This window comes from Bos taurus, chromosome 9, assembly GCF_002263795.3.
Source record: "Bos taurus isolate L1 Dominette 01449 registration number 42190680 breed Hereford chromosome 9, ARS-UCD2.0, whole genome shotgun sequence".
Classification (NCBI taxonomy): Eukaryota; Metazoa; Chordata; class Mammalia; order Artiodactyla; family Bovidae; genus Bos; species Bos taurus.
This window is the reverse complement of record NC_037336.1, coordinates 28,657,643-28,684,907: the sequence shown is the minus strand read 5'-3', so window position 1 is coordinate 28,684,907 and position 27,265 is coordinate 28,657,643. Positions and strand designations below refer to the sequence as shown.

At 40.1% G+C, this 27,265-nt stretch overlaps 1 long non-coding RNA gene across 1 annotated transcript in view; it reads left to right on the top strand.

Annotated features, from left to right (window-relative positions):
• Positions 1 to 25,228, top strand: part of LOC112448024 (uncharacterized) — a 62,831-nt gene extending 37,603 nt beyond the window's left edge. Inside the window, exons 3-4 of the long non-coding RNA XR_003036300.2 lie at positions 22,094 to 22,184; positions 23,456 to 25,228. This is a non-coding gene — a long non-coding RNA (uncharacterized lncRNA). The remainder of the gene's footprint in view (positions 1 to 22,093; positions 22,185 to 23,455) is intronic.
• Positions 25,229 to 27,265: the final 2,037 nt, after the last annotated feature.

The window sequence follows — 27,265 nt, the reverse complement described above, 5'->3', positions numbered from 1 at the left end:
TTACTTATTTATTTTAAAAAATTTAATTGAAGGATAACTGCTTTACAGAATTGTGTTGGTTTCTGCCAAACATCACCATGAATCAGCCATAGGTCCTTTTTACGTGCTCTGTGAATACAGAGCAAGCCCAAGGAGTACTTCGCTTAGCGGGCAGCAGCAGCTAAGCTTTGCCACCAGAGGGTGCTAGAGAGATATTGCAGGTCGCAGGCTTTTCTTCCTGGTTCCAGTGTGTTCCTCTTGTCTGGCTCCTGCAGTCTGGAAATGGGTACCCCTGCAGCACTAGGCTCCTTCAATGCTGGCAGCTTCTGCCGTGCCCAGCTCGGCGGATCTCGTCGGGCGGCCGAATCCAGGAGCCAGCAGCTTCCTCAGTGCCTACAGCCCTTGGCAGTTTTACAAGTGCCTCCAGCGAGTCATCTGCCCTTGAATAGTTTTGGCTGCCACCCTGGAGGGAAATTTCTAGTAAGTTTCACGAGCGCAACATCACAGCATCCTCTTTGCATCCAGTGAGCCACTTCTGTGCCCTCTCCAGCAAGGTCAGGATCTCAGCCTTGGGGTGGAAGTAGGTTAATCCTCATCTCATCTTGAGAGGGCCTGGCTGCTCCTTCTATCAGGGATTCCCATATTCTTCAGTTGTATTTACTTCTTCCTAGCTAACCCTGGGTGCTCCAATGCCATTAGTTAGTGGTTCTTTATGTTAAACCATCCCTGTGCAAATGACAGTGACTCGGCCCGACTGCTATAATCACTTTGAGCCTGCAAGCTGGCAAGAGGCTGAGTGTCCCCACTGGTTAAGAAAGTGGCGGGCAGTGCTCTTCTCCCCTGGCTATCCTGAATGTCCTGTGCTCTGCTCTCCACCTCCAAATACATTTTTAAAGAATGCTGAATTATTTTTATTATTTTTAGAATTCACAAGGAAAATTGATACTCCTTGTGATATTGCAATAAATGGGTGCAGTTCCCTCCCTCTAGAAATACATCAACTCAGAGTGTCCTCATCTTTCAAAATTATTCAATGCAACTATCTCAAAGAGCCTTTCTTGACTCTTTCTCTCTCTTGAAATTAGTTGTTTTTTTCACCTCTTGCTCCCCTAGGGTGCAAGCTCTTCACAGGTCTGTCTTCCTGAGTTTACAGTGAACCCTTTCTCTTTCTATCCCTAGACCCAGCACGTTGCCCTTTTGCACATATTAAGAACTCACTAACCTTTGTGAAATAAATGAACGTGTTTAATTTTTAAGCAACCTAATTTACAGTTTCTTCCATAGAGAAATGAACGATGACTATAAAGCAAAATGAAGGTGAGATTTCAGGAGGGGGAACAATATTAAATGGTAGGTTGCTTCTCCCTTGATGTGTAGCCCTATTTCCTCTGCTGTCTCTACAATTCCAGCTGCACCACCCCCCTACCCCCCGTCCCTGCCAGCACCCCCCATACTGAAGCAGCTGTCGGACCAGCTTGAACTTGGAGCTCTTCACAACCCACGAGTTCTGATCAAAATGACACAGGTGCTTCTAATTTAGTTCAAGCAAAGTGACACTTCTAATTTAGGTAAAAAATTGTCAGTGTATTCCTGTATTCTGGTCGACATTTACATTTATAGGTCAACGGATATAATTCAGAATCTCTAGTTCTCAAAAAATTTTAGAAATTACCATTTCATGTGTGTGTGCACATACTAAGTCGCTTCAGTCGTGTCCCACTCTTTGCAACCTTGTGGACTGTAGCCCACCAGGCTCCTCTGTCCATGGGCTTCTCCAGGCAAGAATACTGGAGTGAGTTGCCATGCTCACCTCCAGGGGATATTCCTGACCTAGGGATTGAACCAACATCTCTAATGTCTCCTGCATTGGTAGGAAGGTTCTTTACCACTGGTGCTATTTGGGAAGCCCTAGCATTTCATAGGAGAAGGCAATGGCACCCCACTCCAGTACTCTTGCCTGGAAAATCCCATGGACGGAGGAGCCTGGTGGGCTGCGGTCCATGGGGTCACAAAGAGTGGGACACGTCTCAACGACTTCACTTTCACTTTTCACTTTCATGCATTGGAGAAGGAAATGGCAACCCACTCCAGTGTTCTTGCCTGGAGAATCCCAGGGACAGGGGAGCCTGTTGGGCTGCCGTTTATGGGGTCGCACAGAGTCGGACACAACTGAAGTGACTTAGCAGAAATGCAGGTTGGTAAAGATATATTAAATAAAAGCTTAGAGTACCCAGGTTGTTCCTGGAATGCCTCACTGAATATACTGATATGTTTATTAGGCACACAAAATCCTCATAATGTTTGTATTTGATGAGCATTTGTACGCACTTAAAAAACTGACATTTTCAAGAAATCTGTACATGGGCAATAATTACTATCTCCATTCTACAGTGAAAGGGTACCTGAGCAGTATAGGGCTTGTCTATCATCGGTTACACAGTCAGGATGTTGAAAAATAAGGATTTTAATGATGAGCTCTGTCCACTATTCTAGCTGGGATGAGTGCATAACTTTGACAGAGTAAACTATGAAAAGAAGATCAGTACTTTAATTCATTGTTCAATTCTTTCTCTTTCTTATATTGAGATTCATGCATGGATATGCCACCCCCCACACACCCCTGCCAAAGAAAATCAACTAATTAAGCACTAAATCCAGTACTTCTCTAAGTGACCTTTAAACAAATCAATTCAAGGGAATGTTTTGTCAGTGACTTTAGGTAATTACTTACACAGCTGTTTTGGAAAAATAAATTCTTCCTTAAAGATTTTAAATAACATCATCAGCAAACTGCAAGTAAATAGATCCGGGGCTACAATGGAAGATCCGGGCAAAGCAAAAGGTAATAAATCCATCCATTCATTTATTGAGCAAATGTTTATTGCACTCCTCCCTTGTTCTATTCACTGAGATGGGCATATATAGATAGAAAAACAGCAATCTCTTGTGGTCAGCGTTCTAACAGTTATAAGCCGAATGCTGTGGGGAACCTGGAGGTGAGACTGATCTGCTTGTTTGGGGAAATCAGGGAAACTGGAGAAGAAATGTAGTTGAGTCTTGAGGATGGACTGAGCAATCCAGGAGAAGAGGAGGAGGAAGGTCTTTCCCAGGAGAGGGACCATTTTATGCAAAGGCTGGAAGTTGTAAAAACATACAGTATATTTTAGGCAAGAGGAGGAATCCAATACAAGAGTAGATTGCATAGAAGGCCGGAAGGACAGTTGAGTGTCGTATCTGAAGGAACCTTCGGCTATGATTTGTTTGCTCTCTGGCTTCCCAGGTGACTCAGTGGTAAAGAATCCACCTGCTAATGCAGGGAGATGCAGGAGACTCGGGTTTGAGCCCTGGGTTGGGAAGATGCCCTGGAGAAGGGAATGGCAACCCACTCCAGTATCCTTGCCTGGAAAATTCCATGGACAGAGGAGCCTGGCAGGCTGCAGTCCATGGGGTTGCAAAGAGCTGGACACAACTGACCAACTGAGCACACACACATTTGCTTTTTATCTCGCAGGCAGCAGAGAGGCAGAAAAGTGATAGATTTTGGAGATATGATTGATAAAACCCAGAAGTTAGGTTGAAAGTAGAAGAGACACCCAGTGCCAAAAGCAAGGGAAAAATATAAAGAAGTAAAAGGATCTGGAACTTGTCCTGAATGTGGCATCTCTCTTCGATGGGAGAGGAGGAACAATTTCATGCCCTAATTTTGTGCTTTTCTGTCCTGCAGGCCCTGTTTCTTTCATATTGCCATTAGGACGAGCCTTTGGTTTCATTTCTTATCTTAGTGTTCTGCTTTCTTTCAGAAAATAATTTATGACTGGCTCAAAGATCCTGTTCCCTATCATTTAACTCTTCCTTATTAGCGATGATACTTTAGAGGAGGCTTGCTGCTGTTGTTCAGTTGCTAAGTCACGTCCAACTCTTTGCGACCCTCTGGACTGCCGCACTTCAGGCTTCCCTGTCATTCACGACTCTGAGCAGGCTGGTCTCATCATAACATGCAAGAGAATGTATAGTTCCACCTTGGAAGTATACAGATATATATAGTACAGAAATCCCACCCAAAGGTTCAGGGGAAACGTCTAGAGGTCTAGTGGTCTGGAGCATGTTGACACATCCCTTAGAAGATGAAGGAAAAATGACTGCTGCATCTGCCTCATCCAACACGAAGAAAGAAGCAAACACCTTGTGGGTCTCTTTGGATTTTTAGATAAACATGTATCTCGTTTGGACTATCTATTCTAATCAATTACCAAAAGCTGCCTTGAATAAGAGGAAGAGAAGGCTCTCTATCACGTCCAGGCTGCCAAACAAGTTGCTCCCCAATTTGGGCTTTATGTAAGAGCAGATCTGATGGCTCTTGAAGAATCAGAGGTAGATAGGGATGCTATATGAAAGCTTTGGCAGGTCCCTGTGAGTCATAGCACACAGCTTTAATAATTTTGTGACAGAGCTTTGTCTTCTCTGCAGAAAACTCTCCTCCTTTTGAAAAGCCACAAGTACCTAAATGCTTGATCATGGACTATTAAGTCACTAGAGTTACCTACCATGAACCAAGTGTTGACAAGAAGCCAAGTCATTGGGTAGCATTTCATCACCACATGACTGTAGTCATACAAGATCAGGCTCAGCACAGAGCAACCATCACAGATGCTCATGCCCATGTTTCTGCCTAAGCTGCTTCCTCCATCTCAGTTTGTACCTAAGGTCTCTTGGGGAGCTCCCCACGACCAACTGACTCCAGAGGAGAAAAATTTATGGTCTGGTTTACATGTGATCTTGCACAAGATGCTGGCATCGCTCTACAGTGGAGAAAGCTGCAGGACTACAACTCCACTCCGGGGTATCCCTAAAGGACAGTGAGGAGAAATCCTTCCAATGGGTGGAACTCGCAACAGCGCACAATGCTGTTCACTTCTGCCTGGAAGAAGAGATGGGCAGGGGCATGGATCTACTCTGATCTCCTGATCCGTATGCAATGCTTAATGTTTGGATAAATAGTCAGAGACTCTCGAGGTACCCAATCAGAAAATTGGTAGCAAGACAGTGTAAGGAAGAGATATGTGAACAGATCTCTCTGATGGTATAGAGAATATTAAGATATTTGTGACCTGTGTTAATGCTCACCAAAAAGTGAGCAAAGGAGGATTGTAATAATCATGTGAAAAGTTGCTATTCTGTGGATGTCAGCTAGAATCTATCCCCAGCTACTGCTGTCATTGCTAAATGAACGCAGAATGCAGCCATGCAAGCAAGGATGGAGGCTTCGCATGGGCTCAGTAACGTGGACTGATCTGCCATGGCCACTGCTGTATCTCCGCCCTGCCAACAGACAAAATCTGAGACACTCCTATGGCACTATTCCCCTGGTAGTTTTGCCAGCCACCTACTGGCAGGATGATTACATCAAACCACTTCCATCATGGTGCTTTAGGTTCACTAGAATAGACACTTTCCTGGAGATGGATTTGCTGTCCCTCTCTGCAATGCTTCTGCCAAAACCATTATCCGTGGATATACAGAATGCCTTATTCAGCATCGTGGAGTTCCACACAGCATCACCTCCAACCAATGAGCTTATTTTTGCAACAAAGGAAATGCAGCAGTGGACTGAGAATTCACCGGTCTCAGGCTGCTGTCTTATCACCCCGAAGCAGCTGGCCTGACAGAACGGTGGAACGATCTTGAGAAAACTCAGCTGTGGAAACAGCTGGACAGCAACGCCCTTGAGGGCTGAAGTAATTTCTCCTAGATTAGGTATACTATCTGCATCTGAGACCAAAATAGGGTGCTGTTTCTCCCACAGCTAGAACTCAAAGGGTATTAACAGAAATAGAAGCATCCATCCATCAGCATTTTTGCTTCTTAATCCCCATGAACTCATGGAAGCAGAAAAGGGAATGTAATGGCTTAAATAACTGAAAAGCACATGTAATATATATAGACTTCGGGCATGGCTGAGTTAGCTGCTCACACCTTATCAAGAGTCTCTCTCTGCCCCTCTCAGCTCTGCTTTCTTGGCTCGTTTCATTCTCAGAAGCTTTCTAAGTGGTAGCAAAAATGAGCATTGGAAGTCCCAGGCTTATATTCTATTAACAACATCAGTGCCAACGGAAGAAGAGTGCTCTTTTCCCAATACTCTTTTTTAGCAAAAACCTTCAGGCTAATTTGGTTGACCTACCATGGGTCATGTGCCCATTTCTTAATAGTAATTGTGGACTCTGGTGTTGAATGATCAAATGAGAGCATACTCCTAGACCTGGGGCAGCCCATTTAAACCCCATCCATTTAAACCCCATGTACTGTGTGGAGGGGTCCATAAGGAAAGCAAGGGTTCTGTGGCCAGGGACACTTGATAACTAAAATCAACACATCTCCATTATGTCACACGTGGTTGCCCAGTAAACACCTACACCTTCAAACATTTCAACATTTCCTTTTATATACACATTGCTCCTATGTCACATAAGGCAACTATTTCATAGACAACAAATACCACACGCAGCTTCTGTCTAAAAAGTACAAATATGTGTTGTGCAGTTACCGTATTACTTCCAGGTCTGGATCTTTGCTTTATGCCAATCTTTCTGTCAGTCTTAGATCTAGCTTCTCATGATACAGCAGTTTATGACTAATGGTACATTTGTTTAACCACCTAAGGCGATGGCACCCCACTCCAGTACTCTTGCCTGGAAAATCCCAAGGACGGAGGAGCCTGGTAGGCTGCGGTCCATGGGGTCGCTAAGAGTCAGACATGACTGAGCAACTTCACTTTCACTTTTCACTTTCATGCACTGGAGAAGGAAATGGCAACCCACTCCAGTGTTCTTGCCTGGAGAATCCCAGGGACGGGGGAGCCTGGTGGGCTGCCGTCTATGGGGTCACAGAGTTGGACACGACTGAAGTGACTTAGCAGCAAACATAGTAGACAACGGTAGAGTAAATAAAGGACAAATGTAATAAAATACTCATTTGGGAATGAGAAGAGGGGGAAAAATAAACAAACAATGATTCTACTGATCAGGGATTGCAATTAGATAATTGCGTAAAATACAGAAAAACCTGAACTAACTTTTTGACCAGTGCAGTATTTATTGCCCTGGAAGGTCAGTGAGTCCCTAGGTCAGGAGTCTGCAGAGAATTTCACTTGACAATTACTCCCTTGTGGCTACATTTGACTCCCCCCCACCGCCCCGCCCTTTATTTTGGTGCTCCTTTACCAATGTACTTCGTATAGGTAAAGTTTTGGAGGGAATGTTTAGGGATTAAGTACTTTCACGAGTTTGCTTGCCAGGTTTGAGGTTTCTCTGGAAGCAAAACTTCCTTAACACCTTGATAAGCATCCAGTTAATTTGCATTTGGTCAATGCTCCAGGCTAATAATTGGAATCTGAGATCATGCTGAGTCAAAGTTTCAAGAGAAATCTGGTCTACAGTTTCTTATGTGAGGTCTCAATGCTCTATCCATTTTCCATATCTCAGTTTAAAGGTTTATTATGGTGCAGAACAACTGGTTTGGATCAGTTATATCTAATCCTCTATGTATCTCTAGGTGGTATGAAAAGGAAAGTGCTTTCTACTGCCTTTTAACTAAAAGAATCAGATTGGAGTTTCTACTATTTTCACCTATAAACATCCTGTTGCGTTAGTCACAGTCATGTGTGACTCTTAGTGGCCCCGTGGCCTGTAGCCCACCAGGCTTCTCTGTCCATGAAATTCTCTAGGCAAGAATACTGGAGTGGGTAGCCATTCTCTTCTCCAGGGGATCTTCCCAACCCGAGAATTGAACCTGGGTCTCCTGTATTGTAGGCAGATTCTTTACCTTCAGAGCCACCAGGAAAGCCCCACCTAACACTTTTCTCTTAGACAAGGAGGAGCTGTTGAAAGGTTCTTGGGAATGACCCAGAGAATCCTATTGCAGTGTCTTCTAGATACTATTTTTATTTGCAACGTTGTTGTTAGCCTCCCTGGATTTCCATTCACTAACTTTTTCTTGGGGTGGAGAATATGCCTTTTATAATTTTCAAAGCACATGGTTATTTGAATGTCATCTGTCTTGGATTGTCTGAAGTGCCCATAAAGCAAAGTGGTGTTTTTTTCTTCTTCTTCTTTTTTTTTTTGGCTTTTTAATAGTCAAGCTTGACATATTGAGAACTTGCTACTATATTCCAGCATCCTGACACTTTTCTACCAAGTTCCTTAAGGTTCTAGCCTCAGTAGGCACATGACCTGAGTCCAGGGATATGACAGGTAGCACTTTAACCATCTGCTCTGCTACTGCACAGCACAGATGGAGCACGTTCTGGCTAGTACAAGGGGAACAGTTACCACCCTGTAGCTCACCTTGACTTGGCCAACCTAACATTTTAAAATTTGTTCTTAACAACTGACTTCCATATTAGCCAGCGTAGTTTTAGCTGAAATAACAACCACCTCACTTAGTTATCATAATTCAAAGGAAAAGGTATTAATCAATTCACAAACATAAAAAGGCCAAGGATACACGTGGCTTGAGGCAGCCTAATCTGAATATCCAAGCGCTTCAACAATATTATGGGAAATCTCTCTCTGAATTTCTAGCTCTGTTTTTTTTTCTGTCTCTCCTTCACTCTCAGGTAGCCTCTTTCATGAGCTGACAAGTATGGCCATGGCCAACTCCAGGCTTTCCGTCTTCTAGCAGTTTAATACCCTCAATGGAAGGAGATGTCTGTTTTCCAAGATATCCAGCAAAACTCCTGGACTGACTTTGATTGGCCTAACTTGGGTCATATGCCCAGTCCTGTACCACTTACTGCAGACTAGTCAGGCTGGGATCTACCACCCACCCTTGAAGATGAGGTGATGAAAAAGGTCTTGAAAACAAAAGGAGAAATTCAGTTATTATAAAAGGGATGCTGGGCAAGCAAGCACAGCAGACATGCACTGCTGTCAGAAAGAGCACTGGGCTAGGAGTCAGAATAAACAGTCTAATTGCAAGTAATGTCACTTTCCAGCCATTTGATTCTTTCTAAAATTTTGTTTCCTCATCTGTAAAATAAGGACAGTAATCTCAATTACTTCACAAGATTTCTATGATGACAAGGTGAGATCTTATACAGGCTCAGAAGTTATACAAAAAAAGCTGATATTATTATTAAAATATTTTGGAGGCTCCTTAGAGGAAGGCTTATGTTGCTTTAAAAACCTGTTATTTGTCATATAAAACTAACATAACTGCATAAGCCCACTCCCCCAGCACAATCACACATTATCATCTTGAAATATTTTATCTCATCTTCCACCTTGCTTTTTCCTGTTTCCTTCTTCCCTCAAAAACCATTTTCTCATATAGCTATGTAGTCTTTGTAATGTCTCACTGTCATGGCAAAACTTCATTGATCAGACATACAGAATTTTCCTATTTTTATATTGTTGGATGTTTAGAATATTTATTTTTTAACATTCTAAGTGATACTATAATGAATATACACTTAATTATTATTATGGAGTTCCCCTAAGTACCAACATTTCTAAGGCTCTTGGCATATAGGTAGTCAAACATCTTTCTAAAATACTTGTGGCAAATTACATTGCACCTGGAAATGTATAGAAGTACAAATTTCACTGGCTGTAGTAGATGCTAAAATGGTCTTCCTCGGCTTCCTCTAACTGGATCATTTTGATGTACTCAATAACACCAGTTGCTGGCATCTGTATCTACACACTTAAGACTATTTTGGGGATGCAAAGAGCCTTTCTGTCCAATTGTGTGTTACATATCTGAAATGCTAGAGAATTAACATACTTGAGGACCATCCATCAAATAATGACTGATGGGAGCTGATGAAAAAATACTCTTTGAAGCATGAGTGTTACACCATTATCTGCAAAATTAAGCTTCAGTCACCTCCTCACCAATAGCAGCTGGCTTCATAACACATTCATTTTTTTCCTTCATTTTAATTCAGACATAATTGACATACTATGTAAGTTTAAGGTATATAACATGATGATTTGATACAGGTATATATTGCAAAATGATTACCACAATCAGATTGGTTAACAAAGCCATCACCCCATAGAGCTACCATTTGTGTGTGTGCGCATGTGTGTGTGTGTGTGTGTGTGTGTGGTGAGAATGTTTAAATCAATTCTTCAGCAATTTTTAAGTATATAGTACAGTATTGTTAACCACAATCACCATGCTTGTACATTAGATCCCCAGGCCATATTCATCTTATAAGTGGAATTTTGTGCTCTTTAAGCATCTGCACCTCTTTCTCTCACCCTCCTGACCCTGGCAACCACCAGTCTACTCTAAGAGTTCAGTTTTTTTTTAGATTCCATGTATAAATGAGATCATATAGTGTTTGTCTATCTGATTTCATTTAGCATAATGCCCTCAAGGTTGGTCCATATTGTAAATGGCAGGGTTTTCTTCTTCTTTTTTTTAAATGGCTGAATAACATCCCACTGTGTGTATGTATGCATCTATCATCTATATCTATATCATACTTTCTTCATCCATTCATCCATCAATGGACATGAATTACTTTTTTCCTTCTTTATGCTTTATGCTATTTTCCAGATCTTCTACCACAAAAAAATAATAGTTTCATAATCATAAAATGTCACAAAGGTAATATGATGGTAAAGTGTATAGTTTACATTATCAGATCAGATCAGATCAGTCACTCAGTCATGTCCGACTCTTTGCGACCCCAAGAATTGCAGCACACCAGGCCTCCCTGTCCATCACCAACTCCCGGAGTTCACTCAGACTCACATCCATCGAGTCAGTGATGCCATCCAGCCATCTCATCCTCTGTCTCCCCTTCTCCTCCTGCCCCCAATCCCTCCCAGCATCAGAGTCTTTTCCAAGTAAATTATAAGTAAAGAAACATTACTGACAACATTTATTTAAAAGGCTATATTTAACATATCATATGTGATTTTCTTAAGCTTTGACATAGTAACCAAAACACTTTAAAATTAATTCTCTCTTGCCTTTATGTGTAACTAAACACACTGAAAACTACCAGGAGAACAGAGAATCAGGGAAACAGAAATGACATTTTAAACATCATTCTAAAGCATTAAGGCCTGGATGCCCATGAGGTCTCCCTCTAGATTTGCACATTCATTTATTCATGTATTCATACAATAAACATTAGCCTGACCACTTATGTGTGAGGTATTGTGCCAGGCATGAGGCGTATAAGAATTAAGATGGGGTGGTTCCTCTTCAAAGACCTCACAATTCGAGGGACCAACACACAGTGATTACATTTTAACATTATCTATGAAGAGTTGACTCACTGGAAAAGACTCTGATGCTGGGAGGGATTGGGGGCAGGAGGAGAAGGGGACGACAGAGGATGAGATGGCTGGATGGCGTCACTGACTCGATGGATGTGAGTCTGAGTGAACTCCGGGAGTTGGTGATGGACAGGGAGGCCTGGCGTGCTGCGATTCATGGGGTTGCAAAGAGTCGGACGTGACTGAGCGACTGAACTGAACTGATGGGGTTATGTAAGAAACAGGGCAAAGGCTAATAGAGTTTTTCCAAGAGAACACACTGGTCATAGCAAACACTCTCTTCCAACAACACAAGAGAAGACTTTACACATGGACAGCACCAGATGGTCAACACTGAAATCAGACTGTTTATATTCTTTGCAGCCAAAGATGGAGAAGCTCTATACAGTCAGCAAAAACAAGACCAGGAACTGACTGTGGTTCAGATCATGAACTCTTTATTGCCAAAGTCAGACTTAAATTGAAGAAAATAGGGAAAACCACTAGACCATTCAGGTGTGACCTAAATCAAATCTCTTACGACTATACAGTGGAAGTGACAAATAGATTCAAGGGATTAGATCTGACAGAGTGCCTGAAGAACTATGGACGGAGGTTCATGACACTGTACAGGAGGCAGTGATCAAGACCATCCCCAAGAAAAAAAAAATGCAAAAAGGCAAAATGGTTGTCTGAGGAGGCCTTACAAATAGCTATGAAAAGAAGAGAGCTAAAAGCAAAGGAGAAAAGGAAAGATATACCCATTTGAATGCAGAGTTCCAAAGAATAGCAAGGAGATAAAGCCTTCCTCAGTGATCAATGCAAAGAAATAGAGGAAAACAACAGAATGGGAAGACTAGAGATCTCTTCAAGAAAATTAGAGACACCAAGGACACATTTCATGCAAAAATGGGCACAAAAATGGACAGAAATGCTATGGACCTAACAGAAACAGAAGATATTAAGAAGAGGTGGCAAGAATACACTGAAGAACTGTACAAAAAATCTTCATGACCTAGATAATCATGATGGTGTGTTCACTCACCTAGAGCCAGACATTCTGGAATGTGAAGTCAAGTGTGACTTAGGAAGCATCACTACGAACAAAGCTAATGGAGGTGATGGAATTCCAATGGAGCTATTTCACATCCTGAAAGATGATGCTGTGAAAGTACTGCACTCAATATGCCAGCAAATTTGGAAAACTCAGCAGTGGCCACAGGACTGGAAAATGTCAGTTTTCATTCCAGTCCCAAAGAAAGGCAATGCCAAAGAATGCTCAAACTACTGCACAATTGCACTCATCTCACACACTAGCATAGTAATGCTCAAAATTCTCCAAGCCAGGTTTCAACAGTACGTGAACCGTGAACTTCCAGATGTTCAAGCTGGATTTAGAAAAGGCAGAGGAACCAGAGATCAAATTGCCAACATCCATTGTATCATTGAAAAAGCAAGAGAGTTCCAGAAAAAACATGTATTTTTGTTTTATTGACTATGCCAAAGCCTTGGACTGTGTGGATCACAACAAACTGTGAAAAATTCCTCAATAAATGGGAATATCAGACCACCTGACCTGTCTCCTGAGAAATCAGTATGCAGGTCAAGAAGCAACAGTTAGAACTGGACATGGAACAACAGACTGGTTCCAAATAGGAAAAGGAGTCAGTCAAGGCTGTATATTGTCACCCTGTTTATTTAACTTAGATGCAGAGCACATCATGTGAAATGCTGGGCTGGATGAAGCACAAGCTGGAATCAGAGATATCAGTAACCTCAGATATGCAGATGATACCACCCTTATGGCAGAAAGTGAAGAATTAAAGATCCTCTTGATGAAAGTGAAAGAGGAGAGTGAAAATGTTGGCTTTAAACTCAACATTCAGGAAACTAAGATCATGGCATCTGGTTCCATCACTTTGTGGCATACAGATGGGAAAACAGTGGAAACAGTGGCTGACTTTATTTTTGGGGGCTCCAAAATCACTGCAGATGGTGACTGCAGCCATGAAATTAAAAGACACTTGCTCCTTGGAAGAAAATTATGACCAACCTAGACAGCATATTAAAAAGCAGAGATATTATTTTGCCAACAAAGGTCCGTCTAGTCAAAGCTATGGTTTTTCTAGTGGTCATGTATGGACGTGAGAGTTGGACTGTGAAGAAAGCTGAGTGCCAAAGGATTGATGCTTTTGAACTGTGGTGTTGGAGAAGACTCTTGAGAGTCTCTTGGACTGCCAGGAGATCCAACCAGTCCATCTTAAAGGAAATCAGTCCTGAATATTCATTAGAAGGACTGATCTGAAGCTGAAACTCCAGTACTCTGGCCACCTGATGTGAAGAACTGACTCACTGGAAAGCACCCTGACACTGGGAGGGACTGGGGGCAGGAGGAGAAGGGGACGACAGAGGATGAGATGGCTGGATGGCATCACCGACTCAATGGACATGAGTTTAAGTAAACTCCAGGAGTTGATGATGGACAGGGAGGCCTGGTGTACTGCAGTCCATGGGGTTGCAAAGAGTGGGACACGACTGAGTGACTGAACTGAAGTGACCTGAACTGAAAGAAGTGTTGCAAGTGCATACAGGCAGAAACCATTCCTGGCTTAAGGCATTCAGCCCAAGTATATTTCAAATTAGGAAATCTAGAAAAATGAGATTAAACCCTGACTTATGTGAACTATAAAAATATATGGTAAGATCACTTTTTTTCTGGAATGAGGAAGGTAGCGAGAAAGGTCAAAGAAAAAGCAAAAAAGCAACAAGATCCTAACTGTGGACCCTGAATTTGGACTTATTTTATGTTTGTGTTGCTCTAGGAGTTTATAGTTATATGGTTTTTCAAACAGATTTTCAGAACAAAGGTGATAAAACTTATCAGTTTCTGAATTTGAGGGATACATTGGAAGACTGGGATTGACGTATACACACTACTGTATATAAAACAGGTAACTAATAAGGACCTCCTGTATAGCACAGGGAACGTTAATCGATACTCTGTAATGGCCTATATGGGAAAAGAATATAAAAAAGAGTGGATGTATGTATAACGGAATCACTTTGCTGCACACCTGAAACTAACACAACATTGTAAATCAACTATATTGCAATAAAAATTAAAAAAAAACTCTCTCCAGAAAACAGCATCCATTTGCTGTCAGATGTCAACGAAAAAATAAAAATACAGAAACCAGTACTGAGGAAAAATGGAGTGGTTTCTTCTCATTTTAAATGGGGAAGACAATCATTTACTCAAGATGCATTGACTGGAAAGCAACAGAAAAGAGCATAGTTAGGGGGAAATAATTTCTGTGCAAAATTCAGGATGAAGGGGTAAAACTCAGTGGGCAGGTGCACCATTTTAGGATGGAGAGGAGAAATGTGACGGGTGACAAATTGAGTGAGAAGGAAACATGGAGAGAGACAATGAGAGCCAGGAAGATTGATTTCTACTTCAAAGGTGAATGAAATGAACTGAGGAGCTATGGAATAGAATAAAATCAAGGGTCAACTAAGACATCTTCAGACGATTTCGAAGATGAGTTAGTATCACGTACGATGCTTCAAGCTTCTACTTACATTAAAAGGAAAAAAAAAAGCTGATATATTTTTTTGACTTCACTCCCTTGATATCTTTCTAGGATCCTGAATTCTACTTGTTCAAAATGGAACTCATCAATTTCCTACCAAAAACCCATTTTGCTCTGGACTTACCTATAACCATTAATTATTACACTATTTTTCTAGTTACCTAGGTGCCAAACGGTTACTTTGTCTTTTCCATTTCCTATCCAACCAGTCCATTCTAAAGGAGATCGGTCCTGGGTGTTCTTTGGAAGGAATGATGCTAAAGCTGAAACTCCAGTACTTTGGCCACCTCATGCGGAGTTGACTCATTGGAAAAGACTCTGATGCTGGTAGGGGTTGGGGGCAGGAGGAGAAGGGGACGACAGAGGATGAGATGGCTGGATGGCATCACCGACTCGATGGACGTGAGTCTCAGTGAACTCCAGGAGTTGGTGATGGACAGGGAGGCCTGGCATGCTGCAATTCATGGGGTTGCAAAGAGTCGGACATGACTGAGCAACTGAACTGATACTCAAATATTTCCTGAGTTTCCCAGTTTCCCTTTGTCCAATCTATCTTTCCTTCTTTCCCATTTCCAAGGTCACTAGTCTAATTTTGGTCTCTGTTACTTTTCGTCTGGGCTCTCAGAGCCTGCCAGCTGTTCCCACAATGTACATGATTGATGATGTAATCTTCTGGTGGCCAGACCTGATCACATCATTCTACCTGCTCAAATCTTTTCCATGACTCCTCACGACTTTATAGTCAGGAGTTCAAGGATCCCACAGTTTTCCTATAACCTACTTTCTAAGCTTTATTTCCAATTACTTCCTTACAACCTGGTTTTTCACTGATGCACTAACACAACCTATGCTCTTCCATTTCCACACCTTTACATTTGTATTCTCTCTGCATGGAATATCCTTCCTTTCCTCCTCTAAACCACACACCCGAATCTATTCTTTAAGACCCATCTTCAAATCCCTCTCTGAAGGGCTTTCTGGTACATCAAATTCCTTGGGGTTGTTTTCTCATTTGAATTCTCTTTATAATAGTTTTATGCCATTTCTTTTATCTTTTCTTAGAATAATATGTGAAGTGTTTGTATTTACTATACTAGATTATAGCCTTTTCCAGAGTAAGGATTTGTGTACAACTCATCTTTAAGACTCTTCACATCAGATTAAGCCCTCAGTAAATATTTTAATTGAATAAGTATTAATCAATAATTAGTAACAAAGCAAAATATGATGTATTTTATGATTCTTTCATTCAAATTTTAAAATTTAAGGTATTCTATTATCTGATGAAAAGTATTATCCAACAAATTAAAGAGTTATTTTCTGATATTTTCTCTGGGCCCCATGTATTAAGATCAGATTGGAAATGATAAGTATTATTCCTGAAAATAAAGTGGCAGTCTCTCCATAGTTCAACGTGATGAAATCTAAATTATTCTCACAGAAGTAACCACATCAAACATATGATGTGAATTAAACACTAGCAGATGTTCCTCATTTAGAGAGTTCAGGTGCAAAGAAAAGACACGGTATACAGACAGAAGATGCAGTTAGCCTTGTTATGAAATTATCAAAAATTGGTGTTTGAAGTGTTTCTGGTCAGTGAAATTAACACATTTATTATATTAATTTTTAATGTACAAAAATTTTTAAGTGAATTTATACTGAAATTATTTAACAACTATTTTATACTTGACCAGTCTTACCAGCGCAGTATGTTAAAGATTTAAAATCTGTTGTTCCCTATTTGAAATTAGAGGGTTCTGTATAAATGCAGCTCAAAGCACTAAAATTATTTTCTTTGAAAATTCTTCTATAGGTGCTGAAACGGTTCAAGCAGAGTCTAAATACAGAAACACACACTTCTTCTATATTAAATTGTGGATTACAGAAAACAAATCTTTAGAAATTGAAACTTGTTTGATTTTGATGGGAAACTGGGAGTTCTGGAAAGTGACTTTGGCATGAAATGATGTTATTTGTTTTCACCTCTTCTATTAAATGGAGGTAATTATTAAGCCCACAGCCATAGGTATATTACTCAGTAAGTGAATTAGAAATATATTTCTCCTACACAACACTTTCCCTCATTCTCTTCTTCTTGAAAAATTAATTATCTTCCTCATTAGCCTGTTAACGAAGTGAATCGCTTGCCCAGGCAAGGTGAGCCCAGCTTCACACCGTTAGATAAGCCTCCCTGAGCATTCGGCTTTCCATGTTGCTGCAAAATTTGAGACTGGAATTTTCCTGTAACGTGTCTGCATGCATCATACACTATATGCAGCAGAGACTACCATTTGGTCCAGTATCTTCTCAGTGCCTGGCACACCAACATTTTCTTTCTTTTTTCTGATCGAATCTGTTTTGGTAAGCCTCCAAAATGAAAAATTAATGGACACCTAGAATAGTAAGGTTTATTTACTTTTACAGAATTGTGCTCGATATCTTGTCTGACACCACCTGTAGTAAATCTGCTTTTTTAGTCCCTCTAGAAAACATGTGAATCAAAACTGATGGAGAAGCAAACATTATCATCAATTCTTGTTGTCTTGGTTACCACAAGTGGATGGCACTGATTTTGCATTACAGCTGCCAAATGCCCAGGATCCTCCATCAGTCACAGGCTCTAGGTATACCCTGAGTACCTGAAAGGGAAGGACCTTTAGAGATCACACAACCAGGATAGCAAGTCAATCCTTAAATAGCCCTAGTAATTTTATGGAAATAAAAATTTAACTACCATATCACACTGTGATTTGGAAGAATCGAACCATTATAATCATACCACAATTTTTCTATATAGAAGATAGAACAGAGTTTTTAGGACTGAAGCAGTTTCTTGGTATCAAAATTTAAGATCTCCTGGGAAATGCAGATCTCTGTTTAGAGAATTTCCTCCCCCTCTGTCATCTCAGAGTTGTTGTTATTATAACATTTCTTTTACAATGTAAGATTTTCCTTTCCTCTTATGATTGGTTGTTATCAAAACCAGGCAATGTTGAGCACGAAAACCTGAATGGAGAAGTAATGCAAATTATGTGGTCAGATAGCCTCTCTATTTAAAAGTTTTAAATAGATTTGGAATGCAGGACGCCAAGACCAGGTTAAATTTAATCTTCCCAACCCAGGGATCCAACCTAGGTCTCCCACATTGCAGGCAGATTCTTTACCAGCTGAGCCACAAGGGAAGCCCAAGAATACTGAGTGGGTAGCCTATCCCTTCTCTGGTGGATCTTTCTGACCCAGGAATCGAACTGGGGTTTCCTTCATTCCTTCATTGCAGGCAGATTCTTTACCAACTGAACTATCAGGGAAGCCTAAATTTAAGTAACTTGCCACATAAATGTTGAAAAACAATTACCAGATCTTTACAATGTCAAGAGCCAAGATTAAAGATTTTTTAAAAATTCATCTTCTCTCTTACACAAACTTAATCCTCTTTTAATGTGTTTGTTCTTGTTCTTATAATTCCATGATTTATCCTTGTGTACTTATGTTTATGGCCTTTTTTTTTTTCTATTTTCTTCCTTATTAAATCTTAATCTCTTTTGTTGGCAAGGGGCATTGCAAATCTTTAATTTTGCCAGATGTCTCTGACTACTGAGTAAATATTTGTTGACTGAGCCATGAGGATATGTTTTCATGATTACCATCTTTCTATACATAGAAATCTAGAACAAAAACTTGACTGCTATCACAGTGGACAAGAGTTGTCTGAATGCAGAGTTGGCAGTGGGTGTGGATGTGGAGTATGATATAATTTTTGATTTCATAATCATCTACTGAGTATTGATTAATACTATGTAATATGAAGATACATGAGATATATAATAGTCTTAGCAATCAAAATAGAAAAGCACTTACATCATGAATGTATTCTTTTCCTCTTTGCCATTTCTCTCAAACAGACTGATTACCAGGGCTGCTTGATTTCATTGCATAATACATTAGAAATCAAACAAAATGATTAATACTATGTAATATGAAGATACATGAGATATATAATAGTCTTAGCAATCAAAATAGAAAAGCACTTACATCACGAATGTATTCTTTTCCTCTTTGCCATTTCTCTCAAACAGACTGATTACAAGGGCTGCTTGATTTCATTGCATAATACACTAGAAATCAAACAAAATAAACTTTGGTGAGGATTATTTTGAACAAATTAGAAGAGTCTCTCATAATTTTGGCTTCCCTGGCAGCTCAGGTGGTAAAGAATCTGGCTGCAATGCAGGAGACCCCAGTTAGATTCCTGGGTTGGGAAGATCCCCTAGAGAAGGGAATGGCAACCCACTTCAGTATTCTTGCCTGGGAAATCCCATGGACAGAGGGTGGGCTACAGTCCCTTGGGTCACAGAGTCAGACACGACAGAGTGACTTTCATTCACTCATAATTTTATTTAAAAATATACTTCAGAAATCAGAAATATCAGTAGCATCTACATTATTCAGACAGCAAATGGTAAAACAGGCATGCCAAAGCAATTCTATGGAAAGACTTACTTCCTTAATAGTAATATTCAATTATTCCTAGAATTGAGGGTTTGTATTCCAATAATGACATGCTGCTGCTGCTGCTGCTAAGTCGCTTCAGTCATGTCTGACTCTGTGCAGCCCACCAGGCTCCCTGTCCCTGGGATTCTCCAGGCAAGAACACTGGAGTGGGTTGCCATTTCCTTCTCTAATGCATGAAAAGGAAAAGTGAAAGTGAAGTCGCTCAGACTCTTAGTGACCCCATGGACTGCATGCAGCCCACCAGGCTCCTCTGTCCCTGGGATTTTCCAGGCAAGAGTACTGGAGTGGGGTGCCATTGCCTTCTCCGAATAATGAATAAGTAGTAAACTAATAGGAAACATTAAAAATGACACTCAGAATTTACCTTGCAGAATACAATTTTTCACAAATGATTCTCTGAAAATACCTCTTCAACATTTTTATTTGTTTACCAAGTTATTCCACTGAATCTTTGCTGCTTTTCCTTGGGTGCTACTGTAGCACCACACCCCTGCCTACCATTTACTTAAAAAAATATACACACACTCACACACATATATGCATTCTGGTTATAATCCTGGGGTGTTTTTTTAGTTTTCTTCTAGCAACTGTAATGAGCATCATTAATCAAGATGATAATAATAACAATTATAATAATCCATCTGAATTAGTTTATTTTCATAGATTAAATTCATTTTTTCATTATCTTGGGGGGAGGAATGAGAGAAATAGGTGAGGGAGATTAAGAGGTAAAGAATCCCAGTTATAAAATAAATGAGTCATAGGTATGAGATGAAGAGGGTGGGGAATACAGTCAATAATAATAATGCACTATCTTTGTATGTGGCAGATGGTAACTAGACTTACCATGATGATGACTTTGAAATGTGTAGAAATATCAAATCACTATGTTGTGTACCAGTAACTAACAGAGTGCTGTAGGTCATTTATACTTCAAAAACAAGCATACCAACCAACCAACAAACTCAAAGAATAAGAGATCAGGTTTGTAGTTACCAGAGGTGTTAGGTGGCGAGAGAGGAACTAGATGAAAGTAACCAACAGATACAGATTTCTGTTTATAAAATTAGGGATATAATGTAGAACACAATAACTGTATTTTACACATGAAACTTGTTAAGAAGCAAACCCTGAGAATTCTCATCTGAAGAGAAAATATCGTTTCCTTTTTTTTTTTTTGTATCTGCATGTGATGACGGAGGTACCCTAAACGTATCATGGTAATCATTCCATGATATATGTACGTCAGACCGTCACCCTGGACACCTTAAAGTTAGAGCTGTATGTCAATTATATTGTGATAAAACTGGAAGGAAGAAAATCATGGACTGAAATTTAAATTATGTCTCTTGACTTCAGAGGTAAACAGTTCCTTACGCTCCTCTGAAACCAGGGAGAACAGAGCGGAAAGATAACTGTAAGGCTTATCATTATCTTATGAATGGAAGCTTTTTGTGATCATATGTTTTAGGATAATTTTAATTAGTTTTGCCTAAGAATCAAATTCTTGGCACCAAACAACTCCATATTTACAATAGTGCTTTACTAGTTTTGAAACTTTTTTCCTTGTAGCACTACTACTAAGTCCCTGGGCTCCCCTGATGGCTCAGGAAGTGGTAAAGAATCTGCCTGCAATGCAGAAGACCTGGGTTCGATCCCTGGGTCAGGGAAGATCCCCTGGAGAAGGGAATGTCTACCCACTCCAGTATTCTTGCCTGGAGAATTGCATGAACAGAGGAACCTGGTGGGCTACATTCCTTGGGGTCACAGAGTCAGACACACCTGAGCGACTAACACTTAAGGCTTATCAGACTTTGACTAGGACAAGACTTGAATGTTTCATTTGGATGGAGAGCTAGAGGGTTAATATCTAGTGTCTTTGCAGTATGCTGCTGCTGCTGCTGCTAAGTCACTTCAGTCGTGTCCGACTCTGTGTGACCCCATAGACGGCAGCCCACCAGGCTCCCCCGTCCCTGGGATTCTCCAGGCAAGAACACTGGAGTGGGTTGCCATTTCCTTCTCCAATGCATGAAAGGGTAAAGTGAAAGTGAAGTCGCTCAGTCGTGTCCGACCCTCAGCGACCCCATGGATTGCAGCCTACCAGGCTCCTCCATCCATGGGATTTTCCAGGCAGGAGTACTGGAGTGGGGTGCCACTGCTTTCTCCAGTCTTTGCAGTATGGGAGAGTCTAATTTGGGAAGTCACAGAGGAATGAGGGAAGGCCTTACCTATTTTCTAGTGGTACTATTACCCTGCCCCTTGGCCCTCTCCTTAGAAATTATGAGTGTACTGAGTCTGACACTAGGGGGAATGTCAGTAAGTTAAAACCTTTCTTGAGTGCTTAGTCACTCTTTGCGACCCCATGGGCTGTAGCCCACCAGGCTCCTCTGTCCATGGGGATTCTCCAGGCAAAAATACTGGAGTGGGTTGCCATGCCCTTCTCCAGGGGATCTTCCCTGATCCAGGAATCAAACCTGGGTCTCCCACACTACAGGCAGATTCTTTTATCACTGAGACACCAGGGAAGCATAAAGAACTTGCTGGCAAATGCAGGAGATTTAAGAGACTCAGGTTCAATCTCTGGGTTGGGAAGATCCCCTAGAGAAGGGCATGGAAACCTACTCCAGTATTCTTGCCTGGAGGATCCCATGGACAGAGGAGCCTGGTGGGCTACATGTACAAAGAGTTGGACATGACTGAAGTGACTAAACACACATGAATTTCTTTTGTTAGAATATCCTTCAAAAGATTGAGAGATGACAGACCAGATGGCAGTCCCGTTGGAAGTGATCTAAGAAGCTCTGGTATCACCACTCCTGCCCTGGTAAGACATTAAATTTATGCTTTGAATTATCTGTGCTGCCTTTACATGTCTACAGAGTTAAGCTTTTGGATGATGAGTGTATGTTTCCGGGCACAGCACTAGACTTGGAAGAGATGGAGACAGATGATTTGAGAGGAATCCTTTGTAAGTCTGGTGTATGAAGAACCACTTAACATACAAAGTATATATAGAACTAAGGCTGAATGGATCTAATCTTAGCCTTAAGAGCTTATACATCATTAATGACTGTGAGTGAGGCGAGTGGCTATTTGAAGTATAGGCTGACAGTAAGTATAAAAGAAAACCTAATTAAAATGTTTAGAACCCAATCAGAAAGGAAATATACCGAGAATGGGAAGAATGTAAGAATGGTTACATGTACAAGATTTTAAGGCAGTATCTTCATTTTATTGCTACATTTTTCCTCAAATAAGTATCATTTTTCCCCTCATCTCATGGGATATCAAATGCATTAGTTAAAATTTACATCTACAAACCAGAGGTTAAATATGTTAGTACAAAGTTGTATCATTTGGAAATTATAATTAATCTTAGACTAACTGACCATGAATAGAATTCTAACCAGGTGTTTTGGTTTTGCATAAATGAATTCAATAAATAAATAGCCCAGTAGCAAGTTAGAGGCCTGTGATACACTGATGAAAGATCTACTGGATTTTTTCTACATTCTACATTTAGAAAAAAGATGTAAAATTATTAAGTAGAAATATCTCCTATCTTAGATATGATTAATCTTTATACCATGGAGGTTTATGTAAAATTTTAAAAATTAACAGAACCAAAAAATGTTAATTACAGTTACCATATTATTTGTTCATGGTCAGAAAAGTGGCTTCAGTCTAATAAGAAAAGATTTAAAAAATGGAAGGTTGAAATTAAGTATGAGTTATCTGGTGAATTTACCATAGGTCTAGAACATTAAAATCCATTAAATACATTACCTGTAAAGTTTTATGATCAGTGGGAACATACTTACCCAATACAGTGAGCTAAGATATACAAAGAGCAGCAGATGGTCTACTGAATAATTGAACTCCTTTTTTAACTTGACATGGCTTTCACTGAACTGGCTACTTTATCTGCTACTCTTCTACACAACAACTGGAAGCCTAAAGGCTGACTCAGTTGTCAGGTTAAAGCTGAAAAGGGCCACAGATTATTAATTCTCTCCCTATCTCCCAGCTAAAGAAAGTTAAGTCGATAGAAGTAAAATTAAATTATGTAAGCACAATTGCTTTCCTCATCCTTAGGTTCCACATCTGCACATTAACTCAATGTGGTTGCTTGAATCTGTGGAAGCGGGACCTTGGCTACTGTGGGAACACTGTTTTCTAAAAGGGAATTGAGCATCTCTGGATTCTGGTATTCAAGCAGGTTGGTGCTGGTGGTAGAGTGTCCTGGAACCAATCACGGTAAGTTCTCACAAAATATGTAAGTAACGTTTTTCTCTCTCCCTCTTTGTTTTTCTTTGATTAAAGGTGGCACACTCAAATTACTCTGGCTTTGAGATTTCAGAACTTTGAAATATTTCCAATGGAAGGCAAACTCTTTTTGGCAGGGATCAAGTTTGCCATGTTTATGTCCCTAGCATTTACTAGAATGCCTCATGACTCAGTTGGTAAAGAATCTGCCTCCAATGTAGGAGGTCTGGGTTAGATTCCTGGGTTAGGAAGACCCCTGAAGAAGGAAATGGCAACCCACTCCAGTATTCTTGCCTGGAGAATCCCACGGACAGAGGAGCCTGGTGGGCTACAATTCATGGGGTTGCAAGAGTCGGACACGACTTAGCGACTAAACCGCCAACCTAGCGCGTGATAAACGTCCTCTAAAATGAATTACACTTAATCAAATTGATGTTATTGACAAAGGGAGAGTGAAATCATGCTTTGAAATCACCTACTTGGAGAGGGTTTCAATTTTCCACTTTGGGTGGGTAAGTTTCAAACTGTCTGAACTAAAAGTAAATTGATCTATGGAGCACTGACAGGAACTTATGATTCTGTCCTGGTTAGGTTTCTCATTATTTGTGAAAAATTATTAAATGCTGTCTTGTTACCGTCATATTTTTTCCTCATTTTTTAATTTTATTAATTGTTATTGGAATGTAACTGCTTTACAATGTTGTGTCAGTTTCTGCTGAACGAAGTGAACCAGCCATCAGGCTACATGTATATATACCCTCCCTCTTAAACTTTCCGCTCACTGTCCCCATCCCACACCTCTAGGTCATTTTAATATAACTATACTTTATGTAATTGATTTCTAGCTGACCTCCCAGTGGGCTGATAATTCAATGTTACAAATTACACTGTCTGTGTTTTGACTCATCTTTTTTGTGTCCTTTTGCCTTTGAAGCTACCACAACTTCAAAGAAAGTTAAAATAAAGAGATGTACAGGTTCAGTGCTGAAAGACAGGAATCTTTAAAAACTGCATTTAAACAGCTATATTTTTCTTTTTAGTCTTTAACAAGTATTAAATTCATTAATTCTCTTCTCAAGGAAGGCCTTCTCCCACACTTTTTCCTTCTCGACCCCTTCTTTATTCACTTTTCACTTTCATGCATTGGAGAAGGAAATGGCAACCCACTCCAGTGTTCTTGCCTGGAGAATCCCAGGGACGGGGGAGCCCGGTGGGAGGCTGTCTATGGGTTCACACAGAGTTGGACACGACTGAGCGACTTCACTTTCACTTTCACTTTATGAACTACACACCGGCTTCCCTAGTGGCTCAGACGGTAAATAATCTGCCTGCAATTCGGAAGACTTGGGTTCGATCCCTGGGTTGGGAAGATCCCTTGGTGCACGGCATGGCAACCCACTCCAGTATTCTTGCCTGGAGAATCTCCTTGACAGGGAAGCCTGGCGGGCTACAGTCCATGGGGTTGCAAAGAGTCGGACAGGACTGAGCAGCTAACCACAGCGCAGCACATGAACTACACACTGTTGGAAGTTGTAGCAGATGAGAGGACTTGTACTTAGGGGAAAATCTGGACCAAAAAAGCAAATAAATGATACATATTTATCTTTTGTACTCTTTCTCCTATCATTTTTTTTGGAAAGCACACATTTTGTGGGCTAGATACATTTATTTGAATGATACCTATCTGTTTACACATTGTCTTGTTTCCTGATATTGTTTCTTGCCAAGTCCTTACAGAAACGTTGTAGATTCTTATATATGCCTTGTTTATGCTTACTGAATGAATGAATAAATGAAGACCAGAAAAATGCCATGTAGGTCTGGAACATTCCTAAGAAATAAATCATCTAGCCCTATCCCATTGTAACACTGTAGTTGAGGAAATTGAAGTCTGGAAAGGCTGTATAATTATAATTAGATGCAGAGGGGAGTCAGTATCCATTTCCTTTGATTCTCAATATGTTTTCCATTGTAATAATACAACTGCTGTTAAATTGATAGACTCTTTACAACTTTTGACCCCAGGATTGAGGAGGTTCTTACTTCTATACCTGAACCTAGACTGACCATAATATAACTTCCTACTATGGAAATATCTCTTACAGTAAGACATATGCCATAACCCAGAAATTCTACTTCTCAGTATGTATATAAGATACATATATATATGCATATATATACTCAGTACTTATATAAGATACACGTATATAAGATATACAAAAGCAAATGTTTATTTCATTTATCTTAATAATAATAAAATCCTGAAAAGAAGTCAAATGTTTTCTATATGGTGAGTGGTTAAATGACTCTTGATATTTTTATTTTATTAAATATTATGCGACAGTTAAAAAGAACAAGCCATACCTATGTCTGGGGCCTTCCAGGTGTTTCAGGGGTAAAGAATCTACCTGCCAATGCAGGAGATGTGGGTTCGATCCCTGATCTGAGAAGATCCCCTAGAGAAGGAAATGGTAATATACTCTAGTATTCTTGCCTGAAAACCCTATGGACAGAGGAGCTTGGCAGGCTACAGTCAGTGGGGTCTTAAAGAGTCAGATAAGACTTAGAGACTGAACGACAACGTATTGATATCTATGTTTGGTTATAACAACAGAATTCTAAGACGTTGTACAAGAAAAAATGAAAGCTGAAGAATATCTACAGTATATAAAACACATAGACACATGAAAAATAATATGTATAGCTATACTGGATCCATTTGACATACAGCATTAACAAAGGGTGGGAAATAAATGTTAAATTTTTGATAGACACAGTTATCTATGGAGAAGATGAGACTAAAAGTAGAAGGCAGCTTAATCGTTATCTTGATTTCATCTCCAAGTTTAAAATTTGTGTGCTAGGTTGCTTCAGTCATGTCTGACTCTTTGCAACCCTATGGAATATAGCCCACTAGGCTCCTCTGTCCATAAGATTCTCTAGGCAATAATACTGCAGTAGGTTGCCATACCCTCCTCCAGGGATTGAACCCTCGTCTCTTACTTTCACTGCATTGGCAAACAGGTTCTATACCACTAGTGCCACCTTGGAAGTCCTTAAAATCTGTAAAACACAGGATATATTCATGAGTTTTTTTCATGTAATGTGAAAAAAGATTTTTAATAGCAGTATTATCCAATAAAACCTTAATGTGCCTCTGTTCTGACATTCCTTTACACTAGGGGCTAAGAAAGAATACAGAATATGCAGAAGCGGTTGTCATTCCAGGCCAGCTCGAGTTCTATGAAAGAGATAACATAAATAAGATATTGATATTTAATGATTATAGGAAAGAAAATTATAAAGAGTAAAGGAGCCGTAATGAAAGAAGATGGCTACACTGAGCCACTGAGCATGCTTTTGTCAACAAATAGTTAATAATAAGAAACCAATTTTTTCAACTCTAGGTAAGTGATCCTCAAATATTCACTATTCTCTGAAACAAAGATCAGAATTTCCAAGCTTTGACTATTCTGAAAAATCTTTTGTTGTTTCTACTCTTAATCATTATGTATGTTTTGAGATCAGTGAAAATCAGAAGAAATGTGTAAAAATCAATAGCAGGAGAAAAGAGGGGGTATTTAGACATATATTAATAATTAAGAAGAAACAGTGAAGTATATAAAAATGTTAAGTTAT